Source organism: Ranitomeya variabilis, chromosome 1 (assembly GCF_051348905.1).
Source record: "Ranitomeya variabilis isolate aRanVar5 chromosome 1, aRanVar5.hap1, whole genome shotgun sequence".
NCBI lineage: Eukaryota > Metazoa > Chordata > Amphibia > Anura > Dendrobatidae > Ranitomeya > Ranitomeya variabilis.
The window spans coordinates 462,225,260-462,244,853 of record NC_135232.1 but is presented as its reverse complement, the minus strand read 5'-3'; positions in this window follow the sequence as shown (position 1 = coordinate 462,244,853).

Below are 19,594 nucleotides of genomic sequence, written 5' to 3'. Positions count from 1 at the left end.
TCTTCCATTCGTCCCCCTCACGGATGCGAATCAGGTTGTAAGCACCCCACAGATCTAGTTTAGTAAACACCCTTGCTCCCCGAAGCCTATCGAAGAGCTCAGATATCAAGGGCAAAGGATACTTATTCTTAACGGTGATGGCGTTAAGACCCCTGTAGTCTATACATGGACGCAGTTCCCCATTCTTCTTCTGCACGAAGAAGAACCCAGCCCCAGCAGGTGACACTGACTTCCTGATGAACCCTCTTGCCAGATTCTCTTGAATGTACTGAGACATTGCCTCCATCTCCGGGAGAGATAATGGATAAACTAGACCCCGGGGAGGCTCAGCACCAGGCAAGAGATCAATAGGACAGTCATAAGGCGATGGGGCGGAAGGGTCTCGGCCGCCTTTTTGGAGAACACGTCTGCATGAGACCAATATTGCTTGGGGAGAGAAGATAGATCTGCGGGTACCTCTGTAGTTGCAACCTGAACGCACTCCCTCTGACACCTACCCCCACAAGATTCACCCCATCCCAGAATTCTGCCTGAGGACCACTCGATATGAGGAGAGTGGTACCGTAACCAAGGTATCCCCAACAGGGCCTCATCAATTCCCTCAGGAATGACGAGCAGAGATATAATCTCCTGATGGGATGGCGACATGGACAGAGTAAGAGGGATGGTCTGGTGTGTTATCTGTGTGGGCAGTGTCGACCCATTCACCACTCATACCGTTCCTGGTTGAGCTAGCATAACCAGGGGTATTGCGTGACGTTGGGCGAAGGCAGAAGACATAAAATTGCCCTCCACCCCAGAATCCACGCAGAGCTCTACCGAGTGGGAGGATGAGCCTATAATAATTGTCCCCTTAAAGGACAATTTGGAGGCAAACGTCGCCATGTCTAGTGTACCTCCACATACTACCACTAGACGCTGACGCTTCCTCGACCGCTGGGGACATCTGGTGGCAAGATGTCCTGACTGCTGGCAAACATGACAGACCTTGAGTTCACAAGCGGTCCGGGACTTAGATCCCGCTCGTGACACTTCCATGGCCTCATGTGACTCAGGAACCAGGACCGGAGATTCCAGAGGTTTGGCGAAGGTGGGAGCCAGCCGAAACCTCTGCCTACACTGGGCTCGCTCTAACCTCCGCTCGTTAAAACGGAGGTCAATTCGAGTAGAGACAGTTATTAACTCCTCCAGTGTGGCAGGAATCTCCCTAGTGGCCAGAGCGTCCTTAACGTGATCAGCCAGGCCCCTCCAAAATATGGGGATAAGGGCTTTATCTGACCACTCCAGCTCAAAAGCTAAAGTACGAAAGCGGACGGCAAAATGGCTGACCAAGGACTCACCCTGAGTTAATGCCAGCAGTTGGAGCGCCGTGTCATGGGTGACTTGAGGTCCTAAAAAATCCTGTTTCAGAGTGCTCAGGAACAGCGGAGCACTCTCCACCACATGATCGCCACACTCCCACAGCGGAGTAGCCCATTCCAACGCCCTGTCCAACAAGAGAGACAGAATAATTCCCACCTTAGCCCACTCAGTGGGAAAACGTGCAGCCAGGAGCTCGAGGTGAATAGAGCACTGACTCACGAATCCCGTACAAGATTTGCTATCTCCAGAAATTTTTTCTGGCAGCGGGAGGCGAGATAATGTCAGAACAGGGGTGGCAGTGGACAAGGTTGCTGCAGCCACGCTAGCAGGCTGTACAGCAACTGTGGTAACATCCACAGCTGAGGTTGAGCTCTCGAGAGCCGCCAACCTACCTTCCAGCTGCTGGATATACCGCAAGGATTGCTGAATGTCCGCCATTTCCTAGCCACACCCTGGCGCTAGTATTCTGTTAGGGCTAGCGGAACACACCGAGTAAATAGAGATGTTTTTATTGATATTGGTGCGTTCGCAGCCCAGGGTCCACCGTGCAGGAGTACCTGCTGCTAGCAAACAGCAGCACTATATGGCGGTATGGACTAACTCAGTTAATTCACCGAGTAGCCGTGAAAGCAAAGCACTGTGCCCTGTTAGACTTCACAGAGGCACAGGCTAACTGCCCAAACAGAGAGCAGTCAGTGGTCACGCATGCACACAAAACTCCTCGCCGGAGGTGCCAGCATTCTAGGGGCTTATTTCAGCCAGGTCCCTGAATACATACAAACACAAACTCCTCGCCGGAGGTGCCAGCATTCTAGGGGCTTATTTCAGCCGGGTCCCTGAATACACCCTCACGTGACCACACTGGCGCAAAGCACATAGCAAAGAACAATACTAGCGCATGGCTGTGCGGCCATGCAAGCCTTAAATAGTTGCAGCATGTACAGGACCTTCCTAGAAGGACCAATGAGAGGCTGCCACAGAGCGTGAGCACCTACAGGACCTTCCTGAAGGACCAATGGCCTTAGCTGCAGTATCTGATCATGTGACCCTCGATCTCCACTGAGAGATCTTACTCTGGGCATGCTCAGAACGAGAAAAGCAGGGCTTAGTCCCAGAAGCGTCTGCTCACTGCTGCCCAGCACTGACTTCAATGGCAGAAGCAGGAAAGGCAGCAGTAACTCTTTGTACAGAGTCAGACTGAGCGAGACGCTGGGACCGACGTCTCTGCTGAGCAGGCTCCACTGTGGCAGGAGAAGAATGGGAGACTGCAGCGGAGATGGCCCGAGATTCCCCCTGTGCAGAGGTGGGAACTCGACCCCTAACAATAGGTTGTGTCTGAAATTGCATACTGTGCACACCTCGCAAGTTAAGCTTACATAAAAGAATGCATAAGGTTGCAGTATTATCATGGCAAGTTCATCATTAATAAAGTGCAAATGACAAATTAATGGAAAATACAAACAGATGTAAATAATGGATGGTGCTGGGGTTTGTCTCTTGTAACTCCTATGAAATAATTATTTAATTAGTAAACATCACAAGTAATGCCACTGGCAGAGAATAGGTCATTCGTAGGAGAATCCAGAAACAATATCAAAAAGTATAGCATGAGGTCAGACAAGTAATTTCACAAAGTTTCCTAGAGAAATATATTGTTAGATCCTAGCAATGTAGTTCAGACTTGCTGACCAGTGTCAAAATATAAATACCCAGATTCCAGGAGGCTCCAGTGTATCTCCTTAACACGTGTTTTAGCAGTTCTTCCTGACCATGACAATACTTCATATGTGGATGTACAGTTCTACTTAGCCATATGAAGAGACTCGAGAGGAATGGAGTGCTATTTGCCTCATGGAGCACAGATTTTCCTAGAATAGTTTGCGAACTCCATATACAGAGCCCCTAAGTGCTAGAAGAGCAGAATTCCCCTCCAAGTGACCCCATTTTGGAAATTATACTTCTTTGGGAATTTTTCACAGGTGCAGTGACGATTTTGACTCCGTTGGTGTTTTCCAGAAACAAGCATCAATGAATGCTGCCGAGTGAAAATTGCAAACTTCCATTGTAATGACCAGTATGCTGTAGTGACCAGTAAGTTGCACTGACCAGTATGTCATGCCCAGCTCATGCTTCTGCAAACATGCACCCATAAGTTAAGTGGGCTCTCATGGCTTCAGAAATACCAAACATGTGGATGCTATGTGTGGTTTAGGTACACTGTGGGGCTCAGAAGGGAAGGGGGATTTGGATTTTTTGAGTGGAGAATTTGCTGAATTTCTTTTGAGGGGCGATGAGCCATTTCAGAGCCTTTGTACTACCAGTAACATGGAAGCCACCTATATTTCCGTTAACAGATGACAGACCTGAGTGGGGACTTGCTTTTTTTATGGATTGAGATGAAGATTTTATTGTGAACATTTTACATAATGTTTAGGATCACATTTACCCGGCACTCTACGCTGAGCACTTACATTGAGATTTCCATCTAAATCTCCGAGTGACGTGATTCAGATGAAACCCTCTAGGGATCCATCTACTATATAATTGTCTAAGGGTCACTTCCGTCTTTCTGTCTGTCTATCTGTCTGTCTGTCTGTCTGTAACAGAAATCCCAAGTCGCTGATTGGTCGCGGCAAAACAGCCACAACCAATCAGCGATGGGCACAGTCCGGCGGCCATATGGCCGCTCCTTCCTCCCCGCAGTGAGTGCCCGCTCCATAATCCCCTCCAGTCAGACCTCACACAGGGTTAATGGCAGCGTTAGTGGACCGCGTTATGCTGCGGTGTAACGCACTCCGTTAACGCAGCTATTAACCCTGTGTGACCAACTTTTTACTATTGATGCTGCGTATGCAGCATCAATAGTAAAAAGATCTAATGTTGCAAATAATAATCATAAAACAAAAAAAGGTTATTCTCACCTTCCGACGTCGCGGCTGTCATCGGCAGTGCAAGCGGCAGGTTCCGGTGCCAAGGATGCTATGCGAGAAGGACCTGCCATGACGTCATGGTCATGTGACCGCGATGTTATCACAGTTCCTGCACTCATACCAACCTTGGGACTGGAAGCTGCCGCATGCACCGCACACAGGTGCCAGGACTTCAAGGGGCCTTCGGAAGGTGAGTATATGTTTATTTTTTATTTTAAGTATTTTTAACCACGCATATAGTGCCCACATTGCTATATACTACGTGGGCTACGGTATGTTACATACTGCGTGGGCTCTGTTATATACTACATCTCTGTGCTATATACTATGTAGCTGGGCAATATACAACGTGACTGTGCAATATACAACGTGACTGTCCAATTTACTACGTGGCTGTGCAATATACTACGTGCTCTGTGTTATATACTACGTAGCTGTGCAATATACTATGTGGCTGTGTTGGTTCTGTTATATACCACGTCGACTGTGCAGTATACTACGTGGCTCTGTTATATACTACATCGCTGTGCAACATACTACATGCCTCTACAATATACTACGTGGCTATGTTACATACTACGTGGCTCTGCTATATAATACGTGGCTCTGCTATATACTACGTCGCTGATCAATATACTACATAGATGTGTAATACACTATGTAGCTGTGCAATACACTATGTGGGCTGTGCAATACACTACGTAGCTGTGCAATACACTACGTGACTGTGTTATATACTACATGCCTCCACAATATACTACGTGGCTATGTTATATACTACGTGGCTGTGCTATATACTACATGGCTGACCAATATGCTACGTGCCTGTGCAATACACTACGTAACTGTGCAATACACTACGTGGCTATTGTCACGGGGAGACTAGGTGAGCGAGAGCTAATAACCCGGGCCCCTGCAATTTCCCTCAGACTAGGGAAATCCTGACTGACCCTCTACCTGGAGTTTACACTGATGGTGTGCATGTCCAGGCCTCGAACCTCACCCTGTCTCCTGTTTCAACCCTAGGCTGAAACTTACGCCCACCACCCAGTGAAGATGTAATACACCAATACCCACAGTTAGCACAGACAAGGATAAAGGAAAATATACACCACACCGCAGTCACTCAGGAATACACTATAAATGTGCAGGGCAAAATAAATACAAATATAGGAAGGAGTAAATAAGACTAAGGAAAATACAACACCAGCAACGAATCTCCAACAACCAGCTCTCCACTCCAGACCGAGATAACAACGCACAAGACAGAAGCTATAATCGGCGACGCCCAATGATCAGGAGAACTATTTAAAGGCAATGGGCATGGCCCAGCTTCCAATCCGAGGATCAGGTAAATTAACCCCGGAACAGCTAGATAAAATCTAGCCGACGCCAATGAGCAAATAGTGGTCAAAAGCGGAATTACCGCTGTCTGTCGAACGACCTGGTCTGAACAGCGTCCGACATGACAGTACCCCGCATTCTACGAGGGACCCCAGGGCCCTCACGGCTTATAGGACCCGGCTTGTCTGGATGGCGACGATGAAAAAACTTGACCAGCCGATCCGCATGAATATCCGAGGCTGGTACCCAGGACCTCTCCTCAGGCCCATAACCACTCCAGTGTACCAAGTACTGTAAAGTGCGACGCACTACAGGAGAGTCAACCACCTTGGAGACTTCAAACTCCAAATTACCATCCACCAAGACTGGAGGTGGCATAGGCGCCGCTTCCACAGAACCCACCACCTTCTTTAGAAGAGACCTGTGGAACACGTTGTGTATCTTATACACCATAGGGAGCTCCAATCGGTACGCTACTGGGTTAATGATGGCGGTGACCCTAAATGGACCAATAAACCGTGGACCCAATTTAAGGGACAGTATTTTGAGTCTTATGTTTTTTGTGGATAACCACACCCAGTCATCCACACTCAGGTCCGGACCTGGCACACGCCTACTGTCAGCCACATGTTTGTACCTAGCACCCACATTCAACAGGCACTGTTTAACTCTCCTCGAGTCTGATGACAATTGTGCTCCTGACTGATCCTCCTCCGGAACGCCGGAAGAGCCCCTCTGACTCAAGGTACAAAATTGAGGATGTAGCCCGTAAACAGAAAAAAACGGAGACTCCCCAGACGACTCCTGGCGGTGATTATTGATGGCAAACTCAGCCAAAGGAAGAAAAGTAGACCACTCCTCCTGGTTATCAGAGACAAAGCAGCGTAGGTACTGTTCCAAATTTTGGTTCATACGCTCAGTCTGACCATTTGACTGAGGATGGAACGCCGAAGAATGAGACAACTTGATCCCCAGCCGTGAGCAAAATGCTTTCCAAAATTTTGCCACGAACTGAGACCCCCTATCAGACACGATGTCAGACGGAACCCCATGAAGTCTGACCACCTCCTGCACAAATACCTGAGACAGAGTCTTAGCGTTAGGCAACGAAGGCAAAGACACAAAGTGTGACATTTTTGAAAACCGATCAACAATCACCAAGATGACCATGTTCCCAGCTGATGAGGGCAAATCAGTGATGAAATCCATGGAGATTTCCGCCCATGGCTTACTAGGTACTTCAAGAGGAAGTAGTGTGCCCATAGGACGGGAGCGGGGTGTCTTAGCCCTAGCGCACGTGGTACAAGCTGACACGTATGAGACCACGTACGGTCGGATCTTGGGCCACCAAAACCGACGTGACACCAACTCCAAGGTACCTCTAACCCCTGGGTGGCCATCCAGGACAGCATCATGATGCTCCACCAAAACATATAAGCGGAGATGAAGCGGTACAAAAGATTTGTTGATGGGAAGCTCAGATGGTACCTCCTCCTGAGCCTCGGCAATCTCAGCCTCAACCTCGGTAGTGAGAGCCGAAACCACAACACCCTTTTGGAGGATGGGTACTGGATCTTCCCGAGGTTCACCCCCCGGAAAACACCTGGACAGAGCATCCGCCTTAGTGTTTTTAGACCCCGGTCTGTAAGTGACAACAAAATTGAACCGCGTGAAAAACAATGCACAGCGAGCCTGCCTGGGGGACAGACGCTTGGCTGACTCCAAATACAGCAGATTCTTATGATCGGTAATAACAGTAACCTGATGTACCGACCCCTCCAAGAAGTGTCGCCATTCCTCAAAGGCCAACTTGATTGCCAACAACTCCCTGTTGCCGATATCGTAGTTACGTTCGGCGGATGACAGTTTCTTGGAGAAATAGGCGCACGGATGCAAACCACTCAAAGATGAGCCTTGAGATAGTACCGCCCCCACACCAACCTCAGACGCATCGACTTCCACAACAAAGGGTTTTGATACGTCTGGCTTCACAAGAATGGGGGCTGAAACAAAACTGTTCTTAAGAAACTCAAATGCGCGCACAGCAGCCTCAGGCCAAACAGAGAAATTGGTACCCTTTTTAGTCATGTCAGTTAGCGGATTAGCAATGATGGAAAAATCCTTGATAAATTTCCTATAGTAGTTAGAAAACCCAAGGAACCGCTGAAGTGCTTTCAGGTTATCAGGACATTCCCAATGCAGCACCGCTTGCACCTTAGCGACGTCCATTTTAAAACCAGAAGCAGACACAATATAACCCAAGAAAGGCAACTCTTGAACAGAAAATACACATTTCTCAAGTTTAGCATACAGCTTATTCTCTCTGAGAAGCTGTAACACCTGCCTGACATGATTTAAATGAGCATCACGGTCGCAAGAATATATGAGGATGTCATCTAGATACACGATAACAAATTTCCCCAAAACATGCGAGAACACATCATTGATGAAATGTTGGAACACTGCAGGTGCGTTAGTCAACCCAAAAGGCATCACCAAATTTTCAAAATGACCCTCAGGGGTATTAAAAGCTGTCTTCCACTCATCACCTTGACGGACTCTTATGAGGTTGTACGCCCCCCCTGAGGTCAAGCTTGGTAAACCACTTAGCACCCGCCACCTGGTTGAACAAATCTGGTATCAGTGGCATTGGGTATGGATCACGAACCGTAATCTGGTTCAACTCCCTGAAATCCAAACACGGGCATAATCCACCATCTATCTTCTTCACGAAGAAGAACCCTGCTGCCACCGGCGAGGATGACGGCCTGATGTGCCCTTTGCTCAAGCTTTCAGCAATATAATCTTTTAACGCTTGTCTCTCCGGACCGGAGATGTTAAACATCCTTGCTTTAGGCAACTTGGCCCCTGGTTTAAACCTGATAGAACAGTCATAGGGACGATGTGGCGGCAACACCGAACAACCCTTTTCAGAGAACACATCCACAAAATCAGGAAGTGACTCCGGAACGCTTGAAGTTACCGCAGCCACACATGTGGCCTGGCAATTCTCCTGGCAGAACTTGCTCCACTGAATTATGTCCTGAGTTTTCCAGTCAATTACCGGGTTGTGCATGGACAACCAAGGAAAACCCAAAACCACCTGAGCAGGAAGATTCCTGAGCACCTTACATGTAACCCGCTCGGAATGTAGAACCCCAATGTGGAGTTTCACCTCAGCCACAAATTCAGTAATCTCCCCCTGAGAGAGAGGAGCAGCATTGATGGTGACCACGCGGATAGGATGAGACAGTTTTTCAATCCTAAAACCTGCTGTACGCGCAAATTCCTCATCAATGAGATTTGTGGCTGAACCACTATCCACAAAAACAGTAATTGGCAGCTCACTGCCAGCGATAAAAACCTTAGCAGGGAGCATGCATTGAGAAACCACCATGGAGGATATACATAAGCTCAGATTGGTCTCCTCCACACCCTCTGAGCTTAGAAGTTTTCCGCCGTTGCTTTTTCTTAGACAGCAGAGGACAGATGTTAATAAAATGACCAGATTTACCACAGTAAAAACAGGCTCCCTGCTTCCTGAGCTCAGGGGCTCGACGCTTCACATGTGACACCCCTGCGATTTGCATAGACTCCGTGGGCTCACCTGCAGCAACCTCACGTGAACCTAAACCCTCTCCCATAGGCGGTGTCTCATGCTCCCCCTGACGCAAACTATCTCCTGCCACACACTAAAAATGCTTTTTCTTGCAAAAATATTTGCATCTCCATATTTTGAGAGCTATAATTTTTCCAAATTTTTGTTCACATAGTCATGTGGCGGCTTGCATTTTGCAGGACAAGTTGATGTTTTTATTGGTTCCATTTCAGACACATGACATTTTTTAATTGCTTTCTATTAAAATTTTTGCAAGGCAGAGTGAACAAAAGCCAGCAATTTAGGATCTTTTTTTTCAGGGAGAGAGGGGTTTATGTTGTTCCTTGTGTGGTAAAATTTATAAGGCAGTTTTATTCTTTGGGTCAGTACGATTACTTCGATACCCCAGTCATATTTTTTTATGTTTTGCCGCCTTTACACAATAAAAACTATTTATTTGAGGTATTACGCCTCAATTTATTTTAAGACCTATAACTTTTCTATTTTTCAGCTGATGGAGCTGTGTGATGGCTTGTTTTTTGAAAGACAAAATGCCATTTTCAGCGGTACCATTTATATTTATATTTGTCTTCTTGATCGCGTTTTATTCCACTTTCAGTTCGCAGTATGATGTTAAAGCATTGTTTTTTGCCTTGATATTTTTCATGGTGTTCAATAAAAGGGTTAACTACTGGGACAGTGTCATAGGTCAGGTCATTACGGATTTGGCAATACCAAATATGTGTACTTTTATTGTTTATTTTTTTTTTCATAAAAATATTAATTCATGAGTAGAGTATATTTAGATTTTTTTTATAATTTATTGATTTTTTAAATATTTTTACAATATTTTAAAAACTTTTTATTAACTTTCTTTAACTTTTCTATTTTGTCCCACTATTGGATTTTCATTTTTTGCAGGATGATTGCTTGTTTAGGAGAGGGATGCACAAGCATCCCTATGCTATGCAAACTGTCAGCTCTGCACTGACAGGCAGAGTTGCTGATTATGCTCTGAGCATGATCCAGCAACTTTACTAGCTCTTGTGACGCGGATGTCATCATGACGACATCACGTCACTATGGCAACAATGAAGACCCCCCCCGATGACATCTTGGGGCCTCCAATCCAAGAACAAAGGGACTTTCCTCCCTCCGCCTGCTCCCGAAATGCTGCAATTGAGTTCAATCATAGAATTTAGTGAGTTAAAGTGCCAGGAGCATCACGGGACTGCTGCTGGCACTGAGTGTAGGGTGTCAGCTGTCAGAATTAGCTGACACCCGGCAGCGATCACATGTGCACAGCCTGTGTGCGTGCAAAATCGCCGGGATGTATCTATATGCCTGTGGTCAATAAGGCCCAGGTCACAGGTATGTATGGATACATCTCAGATGGGAAGAGGTTAAATGACTTTATTCTGGGTGTGTGTTTTTTATACAATATGACTATGGGGTTGTCTTATGAACGCCTCTCCAATATAAACCTCTGGGCTTGATGCCACAAAGGTGACATCAACCCACTAACTCTCACACCACTTTCCAATGCACCAGGGCAAGTGAGAAGAGCGTGGCTAAGTGCCAGATTTGGCTCATCTTATGGATGTGCCATTTCTGGGGAGGCTGAGAGCTGATGTTTTCAGTCTGGGAAGGGCCAAAATCCATGGCCCCATCCTAGGCTTTTAATATTAACCCGTAGCTGTCTGCCTAGCCTTTTCTGGTTATTAAATATAGGGGGACACTACAACATTTTTTTGGGGGGGTTCCCCATTTCAATAACTAGGATAGGCTAAGTATACAGCTGTGAGCTGATATTAATAGTCTGGGAACCTTTATGAATATTGTCTCTTTCCCAGAATATTAACATCACCCCCAGCCCTCAGCTTTCCCTCAGCAGAAAATTATGGGGGACCCCATTCTGTTTTTTATTTTATTTTTTGATTTATTAACTAGTATAGTAAAGTACACACCCAAGGTAACCTTATTTTACAGCTTTTAGGTGTTAGTGGCTGGAAACTTGAGTAACCTTATAATGTCTCCCAAAGTTTCAAATGATGTTTCCGGGCGTCGCAGTTGTGGCGAGACCAGGTGGCTTTGAACTCTGGCATCCTGATGGCTCTCAGAGTACTTCCCAAACTCTATATAAAGCCCCCACACTTTATAAAGGCCCCCACAGTAGCCAAATATGTTTTGATGCCCATTTTACATTTTAAAAATTACAAAACACCTAATGGGCCAATGCACAATTTTGGGCACCCTGCAGGGTTAGTAATTTGTAGCATCCCCTTTTGAAAATATCACAGCTTGTAAACGCTTTGTGTAGCCAGACAACAGTCTTTCAATTCTTGTTTGATTTTCATCCATTCATCCTTGGAAAAGTCTTCCAGTTCTGTGAGATTCCTGGGTCGTATTGCATGTACTGCTATTTTGAGGTCTAGCTACAGATGTTCAATTATGTTCAGATCAGGGAACTGTTAGTGCCAATGTAAAATTTTCAGCTTGCACCTTTCGAGGTAGTCTATTGTGGATTTTGACTTGTGTCTAGGATCATAATCCATTTCTAGAAGACCTCCTCTTTTCAACGAAAGCTTTTTTACAGATGGTGTTATGTTTGCTTCCAGAATTTGTTGAAATTTCATTGAATCCATTCTTTCCTCTACCCTTGCCATGGGCTGCAACACAATCCCAAACCATGATTGATCCACACGCATGCCTAATGTTCTTGTTCTGAAACTCTGTGCCCTTTTTTCTCCACACATACCTTTGATCATTGTGGCCAAAGAATTCTAATCTAACCTCATCTGTCCACAGAATTTGTTTGCAAAATGCATCAGACTTGTTTAAATAATTTTTTGTATATTTATGTTGTGGATGCAGGAGAGATTTTTTTTTTTTTAAACTCTTCCATGAAGACCAAATTTTTGCAGGTAACAGGAACAGAATAGCCAGTCCCAGGAGCGCAAAAGGAGAACACAGACACCAGTTAGGGTATCTGTGTATCTTTAGGTGGATATGAAATATCCACCTGAAGAAGACGGCGTACGCCGATGAAACGCATTGTGGTTTTACCCTAACTGGTGTTGTGAATTCTGCTTTTGGGCTCCCTCCGGTGGTTGTAGGTGGTAATGCAGTTGCCCCTGAGTTGCAGTCCTGGTCAGGTGTATCTGCTGATTGCAGATCTGACTGGGGTATTTAGGCGTGCAGGATTCATTAGTCCTTGCCAGTTGTCAATTGTTGTTGGGAGGTGTAGGACCTCTGCCTGGTTCCTCCTGCCTTTCTGCCAAATCAGCAAAGATAAGTGTCTGGTTCTTTTTCCCTGTGGCACACATGTTGTGTGCTTCACAATTCAGTGCTATTCTTTGTGTTTTCTTGTCCAGCTTAGATTGTGTCAGTATTTTCTCAGTCTTGCTGGATTCTCTGGAGTGGCAGATATACATTCCATGTCTTTAGTTAGATTGTGGAACTTTTTGTATTATCTGCTGTGGATATTTTTGGAAGGGTTTTAATACTGACCGCCTAGTTATCTGTCCTATCCTTTCCTATTTAGCTAGAGTGGCCTCTTTTGCTAAATCCTGTTTTCTACCTGCGTGTGTCTATTCTTCTCCTACTCACAGTCATTATTCGTGGGGGGCTGCCTATCCTTTGGGGGTCTGCTCTGAGGCAAGATAGCATTCCCATTTCCATCTATAGGGGTATTTAGTCCTCTGGCTGTGTCGAGATGTCTAGGGAGTGTTAGGCACACCCCACGGCTACTTCTAGTTGCGGTGTTAGTTCAGGATTGCGGTCAGTACAGGTTCCACCGACTCCAGAGAAAGTTTCATGCGGCTCCAAGGTCACCAGATCATAACAAACTGGTGTCTGTGTTCTCCTTTTGCGCTCCTAAGACCGGCTATTCTGTTCCTGTTGCAAGTTTTTCTCCCCCCGTTGTGGGGTATCCGGCTGGAGCTGCGGGGACCTGCGCACTTATTTCCTCCTCTTTGGGACGGCAGCTGGCGCTCCTTCTACAAACCATCATTTGTTGTTCTACAAATTTTTGCAGGAGGAAAGGTTAACTTGAAAATGCTTTGCTATCTTCTTATAGCTTTCTCCTGCTTTGTGGGCCTCCACAATTTTCATTTTCAGAGTTTAAGACAGCTGCTGTGAAGAACCCATGTCTGCTGTCTTTTGGCGCAAGGTTGGAAGATGCTGGATATTTATAAAGCTATGAAATATGCATCACCTGGCTTTTCCTAATGTTGGGACCTGAAATACAAAGGAAATGTGTCATCTTTAAGCTTAGGTCGTTTAGAGATCATTTTATCTTTAACTTGATTAACTGTTCACATAAACAGTAATTTTGACCAAGGGAGCCCAAATTTTGCGGCTCTTAAATAAAAATCTACTAAAAACTTAATTCAGGATCCTGATATGTCCACCAGCATTTATCTCATCGCACTGGCACACTCACAGAGCGTTAGCATCCCGTCGCGGAGCAATGACGCTTCTGGACTCATAATTCTGATGAGATCATGTCTCCCTGCTATATCACAGAGCTTAACTATATCGACGTGCTGTGCACGCTGATGTAGTTAAGGATTGTGTTGGCTCCAAGTGGGCCTCTCTGAGTGTGGGGCCCTATGCATCCGCCCCCTCTGTCTGCCAGATAGCTATGCCGCTAATTAGGATGTAAAGAACTTTTGACCTAATGCCACCTTTGCTGCAGGAACATTGTCTGCTAAGGACAGCACATCATACAGCAGACATACATACTGCTCTCCCAAGAGAACATGAAGCACTACTGACTCCTTTTTTTTACTTTTTTTATATAGGGCATGAATAAGAAATGCACCAGAATAAGAAACCTTTTTTAAAATTCTCAATTCAATCCTAATATTTTTTTAAAAAACAAACAGACAGGTAAAACAGCACATATACCTACATAGCAAGCTGCAGCTGTATTGCACAGTGCCTATGCAAAGTACTTTTAGGCCCTTTGTGGTACTTTCTTTTATATCTGTTTATAAAGACATAGGCATATCTATGATACTACACTTTCCTATAGAAATAAGAGCTGTGTGGGCAGCTACTAAGTTCAGATAGTGGTAAAAGCACTGATATAAAAGCTGAATTATCTCTCTGAAATACCTGTACATCATTTCATTTGCTTTCCATTCTATTGTTTTTCTATTGTATTGCCGACCTTGCATCCTCTGTTTTGATTTCCATTATGTTATAAATCGAAATTAATTTTAAGAGTATTTTTTCAAGCCTTTTTCACTATATTACATAATAGGCGCACAAAAACATTTGCTCTTATTATTCTTATACACCTTGCTTTGATAAAAAAAAAGCATACATCAACCCTATCAGATGTCCTCTCCTACGGCATATTTTTTTTACCTTAAATGGATTCTGATTTTTCAACAAAGGCTACAGTATTAAGCAAATGCAAACAGATGTAGTCAAGCTCACCTTAGTTGAGGCTAGTGTTGAGCATTCCGATACCGCAAGTATCGGGTATCGGCCGATACTTGCGGTATCGGAATTCCGATACCGAGTTCCGATATTTTTGTGATATCGGAAATCGGAATCGGAAGTTCCCAGTGTATGGTTCCCAGGGTCTGGAGGAGAGGAGACTCTCCTTCAGGCCCTGGGATCCATATTCATGTAAAAAATAAAGAATTAAAATAAAAAATATGGATATACTCACCTGTCCGGCGGCCCCTGGACCTTACCGCTGTTAACCGGCAGCCTCCGTTCCTAAGAATGAGGAGTTTAGGACCTGCGATGACGTCGCGGCTTGTGATTGGTCGCGTGAGCGGTCACATGAGCGGTCACGCGACCAATCACAAGCCGCGACGTCAGCCGCGACGTCATCTAAGGTCCTAAACTCCTCATTCTTAGGAACGGAGGCTGCCGGTTAACAGCGGTAAGGTCCAGGGGCCGCCGGACGGGTGAGTATATCCATATTTTTTATTTTAATTCTTTATTTTTTACATGAACATGGATCCCAGGGCCTGAAGGAGAGTTTCCTCTCCTTCAGACCCTGGGAACCATCCAGGATACCTTCCGATACTTGAGTCCCATTGACTTGTATTGGTATCGGGTATCGGTATCGGCGATATCCGATATTTTTCCAGTATCGGCCAATACTATCCGATACCGATACTTTCAAGTATCGGAAGGTATCGCTCAACACTAGTTGAGGCTTTAAATAATTCTCAGCATTGAAATGCCACTTCTGTCCTTTGATTGCATAACAAATAGAAGATTTTTCAGCCGATTATTGATCAAAATTCTTCAAAAAAACTTTTATGCCATATAGTAAAAATTGTCACTCACAATAAATCCAAGCATAATGTAGTTTCCTACGTGTTTCAGACCGAAGAAAAGTCTGCCAATACAGTTGAAAGCAAATATAGAGGAGAGAGCATAAGCTGACATGAGCTGATCATTCTTCTGACGCCATGTGGTGATGTTGGCGCACTTCGATGAGATGTGTGTGCTTCAGAACACTTGCTGCAGAGATCAGAGCAGTGAAAGAAAGAGGAGGAAAGGCAAGCATTATAATTTTTTTTATTGTGGTGGCCATAATGCTGTATAGAGGACTATGGTAGTTTAGCATAATGTATGGAGGAATATGTGGAGTGCAGTATACTGTATGAAGGACTATGGGTAAAGCAGTATACTGTATGGTGGACTATAAGGAGTGCAGTATACTGTATGGAGGACTATGGGGAGAGCAGAAAACTGTATGGAGAACTATGGGGAGAGCAGTTCACTGTATGGAGAATGATGGGGAGTACAGTGTACTGTATAGAAGACTATGGGGGTGCTGTATACTGTATGGATGACTGCGGGGTGCACATTACACTGTATTGAGGTTTATCTGGGGGCCATTATAATATTTGATGGGCAATGTGGAGACCATTATACTGCATGCAAGCAGATAAACAGTGTGAAAGTTTGTGTGGGGTCCACCATATTGTGTTGAGGACTGTGTGGGGACAATTATACTGTTTGCAAGGATAGTGGGGGTCATTATACTGTCTGCAGGTCTATTATACTGCATTGCAAGCTGTGTGGGGTCATAGTTGGGGATCATACTATGTTGGGGTTACTATACTTTGTAGGGGAAGTTGAGGTGGGGTACAGTAGGGTTATCATACCTCATGTTGAGGGTTCTGTGGAGGAATTCATTGTGGGGTATCATATAGCGTTTGTGGGGCACATTTGTTGGCATCATGCTTTATCAGTGTACTATGAGGGGAATCTAGGGTTTCAGTAGGAGGAAAATTACATTGCAAAGGTTGCAAAGTTGTTTGATATGATGTTATGTGACCCCCTCCTAATATTAACCTATAACTTCTGTTATGGGGCCCCATGATCTCTATGTATGCATCTGCCTCAACAATGCACACATGGTCAAAATTGTTGTTACCCCTCATTTAATAATAGAAAAACCCACAATGGTCGCAGAAATAACTTGTATCTGAAAAAAGCAACAAAAAATAAAAGATCTATGAAAATGATCAAATGAAAGTCAGATATTGCTTTTCAATCACGCTTCCAAATCATTTAAAAAAAATAAAACTCATGAAATGGGCTTGGACAGAAATGATGGTACCCCTGAAAATAATGTGACAAAAGGGAAATGCTAAATCAAGGTGTGTCCACTAACTAGCATCACAGGTGTCTTCAATCTTGGTATCAGTGAGTTGGCCTGTATATAGGGCTACAGATACTCACTGTGCTGTTTGGTGACAAGGTATGTATAACACTCAACATGGACCAGAGGAAGTGAAGGAAAGAGTTGTCTCAGGAGATTAGAAAGAAAATTATATACAAACATGTTAAAGGTAAAAGTTATAAGACCATCTCGAAGCAGCTCGATGTTCTTGTGACTACAGTTGCACATATTATTCAGAAATGTAAGATCCATGGGACTGTAGCCAACCTATCTGGATGTGGCTGCAGGAGGGAAATTGATGACAAATCAAAGAGACGGATAATAAGAATGGTAGCAAAATGAGCCCATAAAAACTTCTAAACAGATTAAAGGTGAACTTCAACCTCAAGGAACATCAGTGTCAGATTGCACCATTCATTATTGTATGAGCCGAAGTAGACTTCATGGAAGACAACCAAGGAGGACACCATTGATGAAAAAAAAATCATAAAAATGTCAGACTGGAACTTGCCAAACTACATGTTAACAAGCCACAAAGCTTCTAGGAGAATGTCCTATGGACAGATGAGACACAAGTAGAACTTCTTGGCAAGGCACATCAGCTCTATGTTCACAGACGGAAAAATGAAGCATATCAAGAAAAGAACACTACCTACTGTGAAACATGGAGGAGGCTGTGTTATGTTCTGAGGCTGCTTTGCTGCATCTGGCACAGGGTGTCTAGATTCTGTGCAGGGTACAATGAAATCTCAAGACTATCAAGGGATTCTAGAGAGAGAAATGTGCCAGTGTCAGAAAGCTTGGTCTCGGTAGTAGGTCATGGGTCTAACAACAGGATAATGACCCAAAACATACAGCCAAAACACTCAAGAATGACTAAGAAGAAAACATTGGACTATTCTGAAGCGGCCTTCTATGAGCCCTGACCTAAATCCTATTGAGCATCTTCGCAAAGAGCTGAAACATTCCATCTGAAAAAGGCAACCTTCAAACATGAGACAACTAGAGCAGTTTGCTCTTGAGGAGTGGCCAAAATACCTGTAGAGAGGTGCAGAAGTCTCATTGACAGTAACAGGAATTGTTCGATTGCAGTGACTGCCTCAAAAGGTTGTGCAACAAAATATTAAGTTAATGGTACCATCATTTCTGTCCAGGCCTATTTCATGAGTTTTATTTTTTGTTTAAATTCTGTGGAAGCATGGTTGAAAAGCAATGTCTGACTTTCATTTGATATTTTTCATATATTTTTTAGTTATTATTACTTTTGTTATATTCAAGTTATTTCTGTGACCAATGTGGGTTTTTCTGTCAATAAACGAGGTGTACCAACAATTTTGACCACGTGTGCGTATTTGCATTGACTCGATGCATAATCATCGATGTATATATGTATTTAAATATATATACAGTGTAAAAGTTTGGGTACCCCTGGTCAAAATTACTGTTATTGTGAACAGTTAAGAAAGTTGAAGATAAAAAGATCTAAAAAGGGTCTAAATTTAAAGAAGAGATATCTACATTGTATTTTAGGTAAAACATACATTGTCAATTTTTATATTTTAAAAATTACAAAAAGGAAAATGGGGCCCTTGCAAACTTTTGAGCACGTTTGAGTTTGTGTGCCGAGATACCTTTGTCCAAGGCTTCAGACCGCAATTAGACTGTTAGGGTTATGGCTTGTTCACTATCATCATTAGAAAAAGTCAGGTGATGCAAATTTTCCAGCTTTATAAAAACCCAGCATCCTCTTGTCTTGTGCCAAAACATAGCAGAAAGGGGTTCTTCAAAGAAGCTGCCCAGCACTCTGAAAATGAAAATAATAGATGCTGATACAGTTGAGAGGAATGATGGAGGAGAGAGCTTCAGGTGACGCTCCCTTATTCCCCCTCTGTGTCTGAAATCTGATGCAGTGGTCTGAAATCTGATGCAGTGGGTGCACTGACGTCACTTCATCACATGCCATGTTGTGCCAGCAGTGGAGTAGACGCGCTGCAGAGACTGGAATAGCAGGGGAACGAGGAGAGGTGACTAATGTATTTATTTCTTTTTCTTTTTTTAAAAAAACAGTGATTACGTGATGGCCATAATTCTGGAGGACCCTGGGTGCTACATTATACTTTTTGGATGGCTGCATTATACTCTATGGGGCTGGATTATGTTCTATGGGAGGCTGCATTAAACTATAAGGTGAGCTGCATTATACTATAAGGTGGGCTACATTATACTCTAAGAAGCTGTATTATATGCTATGGTCGCTTTATCATACTCTATGGGGCTGCATCATACTCTATCGAGGACTATGGGGTGCTACATTCTACTCTATGGGGCTGCATTCTACTCTATTGAGAACTATGGGCTGTACATTATACTGTATGTACTATATGGGGGATGCATTATACTCTATTGAGGACTACGGGAGTGCATTATAATATGTACTATATGGGGGCTGCATTATACTCTATGGAGGACTATAGGGAGTGCATTATAATATATGTATTCTATGGGGGCTGCATTCTACTCTATCAAGGACTATAGGCTGTGGTGTATTATACTGTATGTACTACATGGGGTCTGCATTATACTCTATTGGGGACTATGGGGTGCATTATATTATGTGTACTTTATGGGGGCTGCTTTATACTGTATGGAACACTATGGAGTGCATTGTACTGTATGGATGACTATGAGGAGTGC